The sequence below is a fragment of the Lycorma delicatula genome, chromosome 4, assembly GCF_047948215.1.
Source record: "Lycorma delicatula isolate Av1 chromosome 4, ASM4794821v1, whole genome shotgun sequence".
Taxonomy (NCBI): Eukaryota; Metazoa; Arthropoda; class Insecta; order Hemiptera; family Fulgoridae; genus Lycorma; species Lycorma delicatula.
In genome coordinates this window covers 26,471,626-26,481,004 of record NC_134458.1, presented here as the reverse complement: position 1 = coordinate 26,481,004, position 9,379 = coordinate 26,471,626, and the positions used below count along the sequence as shown (strand labels likewise).

The 9,379-nt window shown below is 30.7% G+C and overlaps 1 long non-coding RNA gene across 1 annotated transcript; it reads right to left on the bottom strand.

The window, feature by feature from the left end:
- Positions 1–1,461: 1,461 nt before the first annotated feature.
- LOC142323206 (uncharacterized) lies at positions 1,462–8,299 on the bottom strand. The gene is made up of 3 exons (XR_012756049.1): positions 8,161–8,299; positions 4,208–4,329; positions 1,462–1,884 (listed from the first exon to the last, which is right to left on the bottom strand). It is a non-coding gene; the product is annotated as an uncharacterized LOC142323206 (long non-coding RNA).
- Positions 8,300–9,379: the final 1,080 nt, after the last annotated feature.

The following is a 9,379-nucleotide window of genomic DNA, read 5'->3' as shown; positions in this document are numbered from 1 at the left end:
AGGTATGTTTTAGTAAATAAATTCTTATTGAAATAAAGAATACAAACTAAAATGCTAACAAAATATATTGAAAAATAGCTTTAAACCTTAAACAAATTTTCGTTCTAGGTGTAGTGCAAATCTATATTCTTTAAACATCTTAAAGCCATAGAATTCTTTAATCTTAAATAACGCCATAGAAATTTACAATTTAAAAATTTTCAATAATTCGGATCGCTTGCCGAAAAGTGAATTTAAAAAAAATACATCTTTCAGTCTCTATTATAAATAAATAATTACGTCCACTATAATAAATACAACGTATACTTATGTTTTGTCGTGTACTGATACCGATTCAAACTTAGAAAATTAAGAATTTTAATTTCTTTCATCATAAAACAGAATCTTTTTATATTAAATTTAAAAAAAATTTGTACTGGCCAAAAGCCAATATATTTTAAATAAATTAATAAAGTTTTTAAAATAAAATTTAATTTAACCCTATATTATTTATGCGAACATATTTTTATAACTGCAATGGAAAACTAGGAAATGAAGGATAAAAATTTATATATCTTCACCGGTAAACACATTATCAAAAAAAAGTTTTTTGATATCAAAAAACTTTACTTAAGATAGGTTTTAGGCCCTTATTCAAAGAATAGTACGAAATGAATTTGATATTTTACTTAATAAGAAAGTTATAGCGATATTGGTTTTTTTTTAGAAAGCCCTGCCCATTTCCACCTCCATGGTCTGATTTTGCCCATGTTCACGAGAAAGTGAAATACATAGATATAGATATGCTAAAGACAAAAGTATAAACAATTTACCACCAACAGTACAGAATTCAATAATGCTTCTTACCTTATGTGCTTTCAAGGATTTCCCTCATCATCGGTTAAAAATTTAAAAAAAATTGTTATGCAGCTAGGTAGCCACACTACAGTACTGTTCACAAATTTTTTTTAATTTGATAATATTTAATATGACTACATATTTTTACACATTTACAATTTTATTCCTAATTTAATGTGCGATTGTTTAAAAGAAAGACTGTAGATGAGGGGAACCCTTGAAAGCACATAAGGTAAGAAGCATTATTGAATTCTGTACACTTAGTGGTAAACTGTTTATACTTTTTGTCTTTGGTGTAATTAGTACAGGAGAGAATATGGACAAATACAATAACAAAAGAATTGGTTTTGCTAATAATATATATACACTTTTTGAACTTTTACCCATTGAAATAGGTAGCTTTCTTATGAAATCTACCTAAAAATAAGATTAAGATAATAAGACTTTTTCCAACTACTTGTCCCGTTCAAACAATATTAGACTATTTTTGAATAGTGTGGTATTCTAATGTTACATGAATAGTAGACCTAGTATTGAACTTAAATGAACTCTTAAACAAAATTTAATTAATAAAGTGAAGATAGGAATTTAAAAAAAAATCATAAAATTTATGTAAAGAAATGTATTCCAATTAAAACAATTTGATCACATTGCATGTAAAATTTGGAAAATTAAGCCAAAATTACCTTATTGTATTGTAGTACTTTTTTGTTCGATATAAAATAAGATATTAATTTATGGTGTGTTTTACATTTAATTTACTTATGTTGTTTGGAAACTTGATTCAGTAGTTATAATAAGGATTCTAAAGTACAGAAGTAATAAAATATCGAAACACGATGTTAATCTACATCAGAGAGGACATCTGTGCATAACGCCTCTGTAATATATTTGTTCTGGACGATAATGCGAAAGTTTTTTCATGCTACAAAAAAAAACTGCCTCAGTAATTATACTGATTTTTTTAACCGTAACCGAATCAGTAATTTACTGAATCAATTGTCATATTTAGCTTCAGAAAATTTCCTTTCATAAACTTCTTCAGTACTGAAATTAAAAAAAAATTGTAATTTTTAAATTAAAATAAATAATTAAATTATTTTTAAAAGAATATACAAAACATTTAGAATATTTTTAAAATAATGAACTGAATACAGATTGCTAGTAATTTATAAATAACTTTTTGTTTAAATCATAACAATTCTTGCCGTTGCATTGGTAAATTAATTACTACTAAATCTCCAAGATGGAATGTTACTTATTTGTTAAATACTCTATACTGGTTGTGAGAGCACTAAATTTCACAAACTTACTCAAAAAAGTAACTTACTGACCTGGAACTTCTTCAAAAGGGACACTACCATGTCAATCACAAAATATTTCAGCACCTGTTTTCCTTAAAAGGAGCTGTGATAGTAGCTATACTGTGATTGAAATTCTTTAGAATTTACTAGAAAACAATCACAATCCCTAACCCATCATATTACGATATATTATTCATATTCAATAAAAAAAAATTCAATAATAGTGTTTGTTATCTGGGCATCCCAACCCTGTAGGGGGAAGAACGGTAACGTCACCGGTCGCCACACCACACCCTCCGTTTCGAGCCCCGAGGGACTTTACTGGATGTTGTCTTTAGACCCCTCTGATTACATCTCACAGTAATCGGCCAGGCCTGTCAGGATGCCACTGATGTAAAAGCCCAAAATCGAATCAAACAATAACAATATAACCGTGGCACGATGCCATTACGCCTACCTCCAACCTATCCATGCCTAGGCCGGAACCGTAGCCACCCTGGATCCTGCCGTGATCAAATACCTCAACTGAACTCCCTCTGCAGACCTACAAAACCAACCGTATCTGTTGACTGTGGTGTTTGAATGTCTGTGAGGGTGTATTTCCCCCTTCCATGAGTAATGCACATCAACTGTATCAAGAAGGGTGGGTAGCCAGGGGTGGTTTAGTCTGTAGTGTGCAGGAACACATACATATTTAATAACATCTTGCAAAACCTGTTAGTGAGCTCGACACTGCTCAAAATGGGGTTCTCTTCCACCTCTTTAAAAAAAAACCATACTAAAAAAAACAACAAAGAAAATGGCTTGGAAGAAAACCAAGCGGATGGAACAAAACCTTGCGGATCATCCAGTTAATATGGAGATCCAGAAAGGAATGCATTCTCTCAAGTTCCCTAACAGCTCGTGAATATTTGACCTCATATAGAGACAGACATACAGGACGTGCTTCACTGTATCATCACTCCCAAAATCCAGGCATTGACTCGAATCCACCACCAAATGAAACCTAGCCAAACTCATCGATATACTGATTGGGGGAAACCCATCTAATCGCACCTACAACAGACACTATAGGAAATATACCATGCGTGTAGCAACCTGTCTGGGATTCGTCCCACCTGACCTGCCAAGAAACAAGGCTCCAATCTTCCATCTCCTACTTTCGTCTGATATCAATAGGTTATTTACCTTGGAATGCAGTGTTCCTTACGCTCATTAGCCAAGATATCTTGGTTTGACTCCGGCTATAATACAGACTGCCTCCCGCGAGACTGTTCTATAACCATTTATAACAGCCAAAAAGAGGAGTCACTGGGCATGTAGCAAAATGTATGCATAACACCTAAAACCCAAGCGGTGAGCCCAGACAAGTGCAGCATATAGCATAACTGCCTCACTGACACCACACCTTTGTAAAGGATTGGGGGTAATTAAACCCCCCCCAATCAGGATGAATGACTGATTCCAAAGCATCAGCATTTTTTGCTACATTCCTTGAACCGAAAATTTTCATCAAGGATTTGAGTCTTAACATACTGAACTGAGGAGACAAGTCATCTTAACCCTGTTATCTGGGAGAACAACACCAGTAGTAACTAAAAATGATGGAAAGTGGTACTGTTTAGAAATACATTACTATAATTCCACTATTTATAAAATGTCTGGCTTGTCTAACAAATTTACAGTAATATTCATTTCTATTGCCAATTGACAAAAACCGCACATTAAAATAACAAATTATAATTATGTTTTATGTTTTTCAGTGAAATAATTTCATACTTGTTTTCTAATCTTTCTCTGTCTGTAACAGAAAGGATTACAATATTCTGGTTTTCTAATCCTGAAGAGGTTTGTATTTATGCCCTTTTTAAATTCATAGATTTGAGTGTGAATTTATTTTAATCAATTATATAATAATAGATAAGTATGAAATCAAAGAATAGGTATTATTATTATTATTAGAACTTTAATAATTTTGTAATTAGTACTAATGAAATTTTGTTGATACCACTAAAAATTATAATGTACTATCTTGTTATAAAAAAACAAAATGCAATTTCACTAACCTGATTTGTTTTTAAATTAAACACTTCATTTTTAACCTCATTTTAAATTTTGTTTCACTCAGAACAATAATAAATACAGTTTCTTACACCCAAGTTGCTTAAATATTGATAAATTTTCATGCCTGTAAAACATAAAGTTAAATTAGAATGATGGGACGTTAAAAATAAAATAATCTTAAATGCTAAATATTTATTTTAAGCAAGCAAATTAAACCCAATGCAGATATTTAATAAAAAATTAACTTTATGTTGATACAAATAGGCAGGCAGGAGTAGGTTTCATAATGAACAAGATAGGGAAGAGAGTAGAATATTTCAAAACGCATAGCAATATAATCGTAATAAGGATAAAATCAAAACCTAAACCGACAACGATTGTTAACGTCATGATCATGCCTACAAGCGCCCATGATCATGATGAGGTAGAGTGTGTATACGAAGAGATTGATGAAGCAATTAAACACGTAAAAGGAGATGAAAATTTAATAATAATTGGAGATTGGAATGCAAGCATTGGAAAGGGCAAGGAAGAAAATATAGTAGGTGAATACGGGCTGGGCAAAAGGAATGAAAGAGAGGACAGACTTATAGAGTTTGACACAAAGTATAATTTAGTAATTGCCAACACCCAATTTAAAAATCATAATAGAAGAATATACACTTGGAAAAAGCCAGGCGATACTGCAAGGTATCAGATAGATTATATCATGGTTAAGCAAAGATTTAGGAATCAACTTGTTGACTGCAAAACTTACCCTGGAGCAGACATTGATAGCGACCATAATTTGGTGATAATGAAATGTAAATTGGGATTTAAAAACCTGAAGAAAAGGTGTCAGATGAATCGGTGGAATTTAGAGAAGCTTGAGGAAGAGGAGGTAAAGAAGATTTTTGAGGAGGACATCGCAAGAGGTTTGAGTAAAAAAGATAAGGTATATTGCAGGTGATGGATGAACATAGAAAATATAAGAATGCTAGTGATGAAGAAAGTAAAAGGAACTACCGACAATTAAGAAATGCTATAAACAGGAAGTGCAAACTAGCAAAAGAAGAGTGGATTAAAGAAAAGTGTTCAGAAGTGGAAAGAGAAATGAACATTGGTAAAATAGACGGAGCATACAGGAAAGTTAAGGAAAATTTTGTGGTATGTAAATTAAAATCTAATAATGTGTTAAACAAAGATGGTACACCAATATGTAATATGAAAGGTAAAGTCGATAGATGGGTGGAATATATTGAAGAGTTATATGGCGGAAATGAATTAGAAAATGGTGTTATAGAGGAAGAAGAGGAAGTTGAATAGGAAACTACAAATATAAACAACTAATAAAACAAAATACACTCAAAAAAGGATCTCCTCCCTTAAGCAAAATTATAACACCGAAGCTACCCCTAACTGAAGTTATAATAAAAAAATTACAGCCCAAAAAGATGAAACCAAACTTAAAGCTAATAATTTAAAGCTACAAAAATTTAAGATAAAGCTTAAAAATCATTTTAGAGGCTGATTTTTAAATCATTTTTTAGGCTGTAATTGACAAAGCTGTTGTGATTGAGTTTTGCATCACATCTAAAGCAAATTAAACACATGAAAGATTGACAAAATGATTCTTTTTGCATTATTATCCAGTATCTCTGTCGCAGTGTAAGAGTCTTAAGTGTTCAGAGTTGACAATTAGATTAGATTAGATGTAAATCATCCAAGCATGGATCTAGTGAAATAAGCTTACTTTGTTTATCAGTAACCTGATTCTTTATCTCACTGAATTACATGGATTGTGATTGACATGTAAAAAAGTACAGAGTATGATCTAACTCCTTAGTAGTAAAATGTACTAAAATTACATTCAGACTGTTTGGATTTCATATGGTGAATGAATCTGAAACAGAAACTAAATGTTTCTGTTTGTATGTAAAGATGAAAATCTTTGTGTTCAATCATATACAACATTAGATATACATGAAGTTAATGTAGTTTTACGCCTTTCTAATACGCATTCAGGATTTAAATTATCATCATTTAATGTAATATTACAATCCCTTGGCTAATGAGAAGAAGACTGTAATAGCTAAGGAAGACCACGCCACCATAGTGACATATCAAGTAACCTGCTTGGTGAAAAGCTCTAGACAATATGTCTGCTGGATTATCAGAGAATTTGATGTAATACCGATTGGTAATTGAAGTGTTTTGTTGAATGTCAGAAACTATTACCTATAAGTACTTTCCAATTCGAAGAATGTCCATGAATACAACAAAGTGCTATGATTGAATCAGAGTATAAGTGTATCTCATCAAAGTGTATAATGGAGTTATACAACCTTCACAAATAAACTTGAAAATAGTAAACAACCAAAGAGTTCAAGTCTGGGTAATATGATTTGTTACAAGGGGCTAACATTGACTTAGAACAGTAAATTAGTAATTACATGGTTGGAGTATAAGTGTGTATATAAATATAACAACCATATACAGGCATCAGAAAATCCATGTAATTTAATAGAATGAATTTTTCTATTTTTATTAAACCTAATGGATCTACTTATCTTACATGACTATTAGATGTAATTGATTATACAATGAAAGCCACTGTATTAATGGTTTGGGCAGTCAACTTTGAGTTGTCATAATTACTACATAAACTGTTTGTATGATTATAATAATAAGGCCAATGAGTCCTAGAGGATCACAGACACCTGCTGTGATGGAAAGAGTATTCCTTTTAGTATAAATTTGTAAATTGTTAGAATGAGTGATTTGGAAATTTAGTGAATCTGACTTTTTGTTCCTTAGAACTCTTAAGAGTACATATGTTGTCTTCTTGATTAGATAGTATGGATGAATTATGATAAGACAAAGAAAAACTGCAATTGTTAGAATACCACATGTGAAGTGAAAAACCATACTGTTGTAATAATTTGGACATATCGTTCTTTAATAGAATAACTCCATTTGGGTAATCTGAACTGGTAATTAGATCATCGACATAGAAATAATTTTTAATAGCAAACAAACGTAAGAATATATCCTAATTTGGTTTCTTGGAGTACAGGATATTTAAAGTTTCAAATAAACTTTGTAGGTTTGTCAGTAGGCTACCTGTTATTTCTGTTAAATCAGCACATTGCAATTGGAGATAAAAATTTTGACAAATTTTCCTTTCCTTTGAGATGAAAATTAACCGTTTTCTTTAAATTGTTTTAAAATAGCATTCACTGACACTTGACCAACACAACACACAGAAGCTATCTGTCATGTCCAACTGATATGCTTAGAGAGAAACCATTGTCAAACACAATTTAAAATTTTGTATAAAGAATGAAATAAATTTTCAAAAAACATGACAACTTAAATAACGAATATCTAATAACCTCACATTACACAGACAACTTAATGAGTTTGGTCAAGCAGTACCCACAACATGGAAGTTACAAAAAATTTCCTGTGTTATCGATTAATGCCCGTTTACTTCTGTAAAATCATCCGACTGTGGAAAAATGTAATGCAATTTATTTTTCATAAAATGGATAAAATTGATGTGAATCAAAAATTTTTAAGATATATAAAGTACAGATTATAAAGTAAAGTTTCATATTTGAAATTATAGTAATTTTTACAAAATATCCTTCATCATAAAGTTTTAAGTATTATTTTCTATTAATTTATTTCCTCGGTTAATTATTTTATTGCTCAATTAGCCTAAAATTTATAACCAGTCGCGTAATTTGTTTCTGTTTGTTTATTTTTCAGATATTATTTCGCCGGTATTATAAATAGAAAACAAAGTCAGAAACGTTTGCGTTTACGAAATAGTTAATTTATTTTGTAAAAATAGGAGAGTGCAAATTGTATTTTAAAATTCAGTACGTGATAAGTTTGGATACAATAGGCAAACAAAAATAATGACACTTATTATATCTACATTAAAATAATATATATAAAAAATGCTTACCCCGACCAACAACGAGGGTTATCTAAATTAAACGTATAAGATATAATATTAATAGTTAAGTCTGACCACAGGCATGAGAATCTAGACTGCGCAATAAACCCAAGATGGCCGCTGGATCCATACGCTTCATATTATGTCACGCCCGTAATCACACTGTCTCTCCCCACCACTGGATAACCGTCTTCCACAACAAATTTCTTCAACCGCCAGAGTTAATAATCGTGAAAATAACCACCCCATCTAAACTTCCTACACGGCAGCTCTCTCAGAGCAAGCGACCGACCGACAGTTTAATATTAATTTTTTTAAACATTTGATAACTTATAATCATAAAAAATAATTGAAACCAAATTTTAAAACGTATATACACGTTAACAAAGGAACGTAACCAAGGAATCCAAACGGTAGTAAGGTTCTCAATTATTTCTTTTTAGCTAGTATTTAATTTACCTTAAATAATTTACACTCACGCATACTTTCAGTACTTTAGTTTCAACACAATTTTACAACTTAGACCGTATTCTCATTAGTAATCAATCAGAAACACACAACAGGATCATTTCTATTAATACATATGATAAAAAAATATTAATGAATATTTTTTTAATACATGGGGATTATGATATAAAACGATTATTTCCAAATTTACCTCATATCAAGTCGACTACCGTATTTCACAGTACAACCCAGCACATCTGTAATACAAATAAGCTCAATAACACTTAGAGATGTTACTAATTTCACGCTAGTCCTTATAAAAAAAACAAGTAAATTTAGACTCGATTTGATCGCTATAAAGTTCCCTTTTTCTAATGTAAATTTTGTCTATGGATGGTTCAACAAGCGATTTTTTTCAGCATTTTTATAATTATTTTTCTCTCAGATTTGTCACATAATGTTTGAGATATGGAGGTCCGAATAATCGACGTTTTAATAAACAGTAATCTCAGATTATATTTAATTTAAATCATAATTAATCTGTGAATCTTCTAACACGAAAATTTCTCAAATAATTCGAATACTATAACAAGCAATAATTTATGTAAATTTTACGGATAAATAAAATATGTAAGTCCGGAGGTCGGTTGTATAAAATCAGTGATTATTTTACTAACTGTATTATACAACGTAAAAATAAAAAAGTTATTAAGTATGATTTTTTTATTAACACTACTACATAAAACGAGAAATATCATAAAGTTCATTAATAGTACTGTCA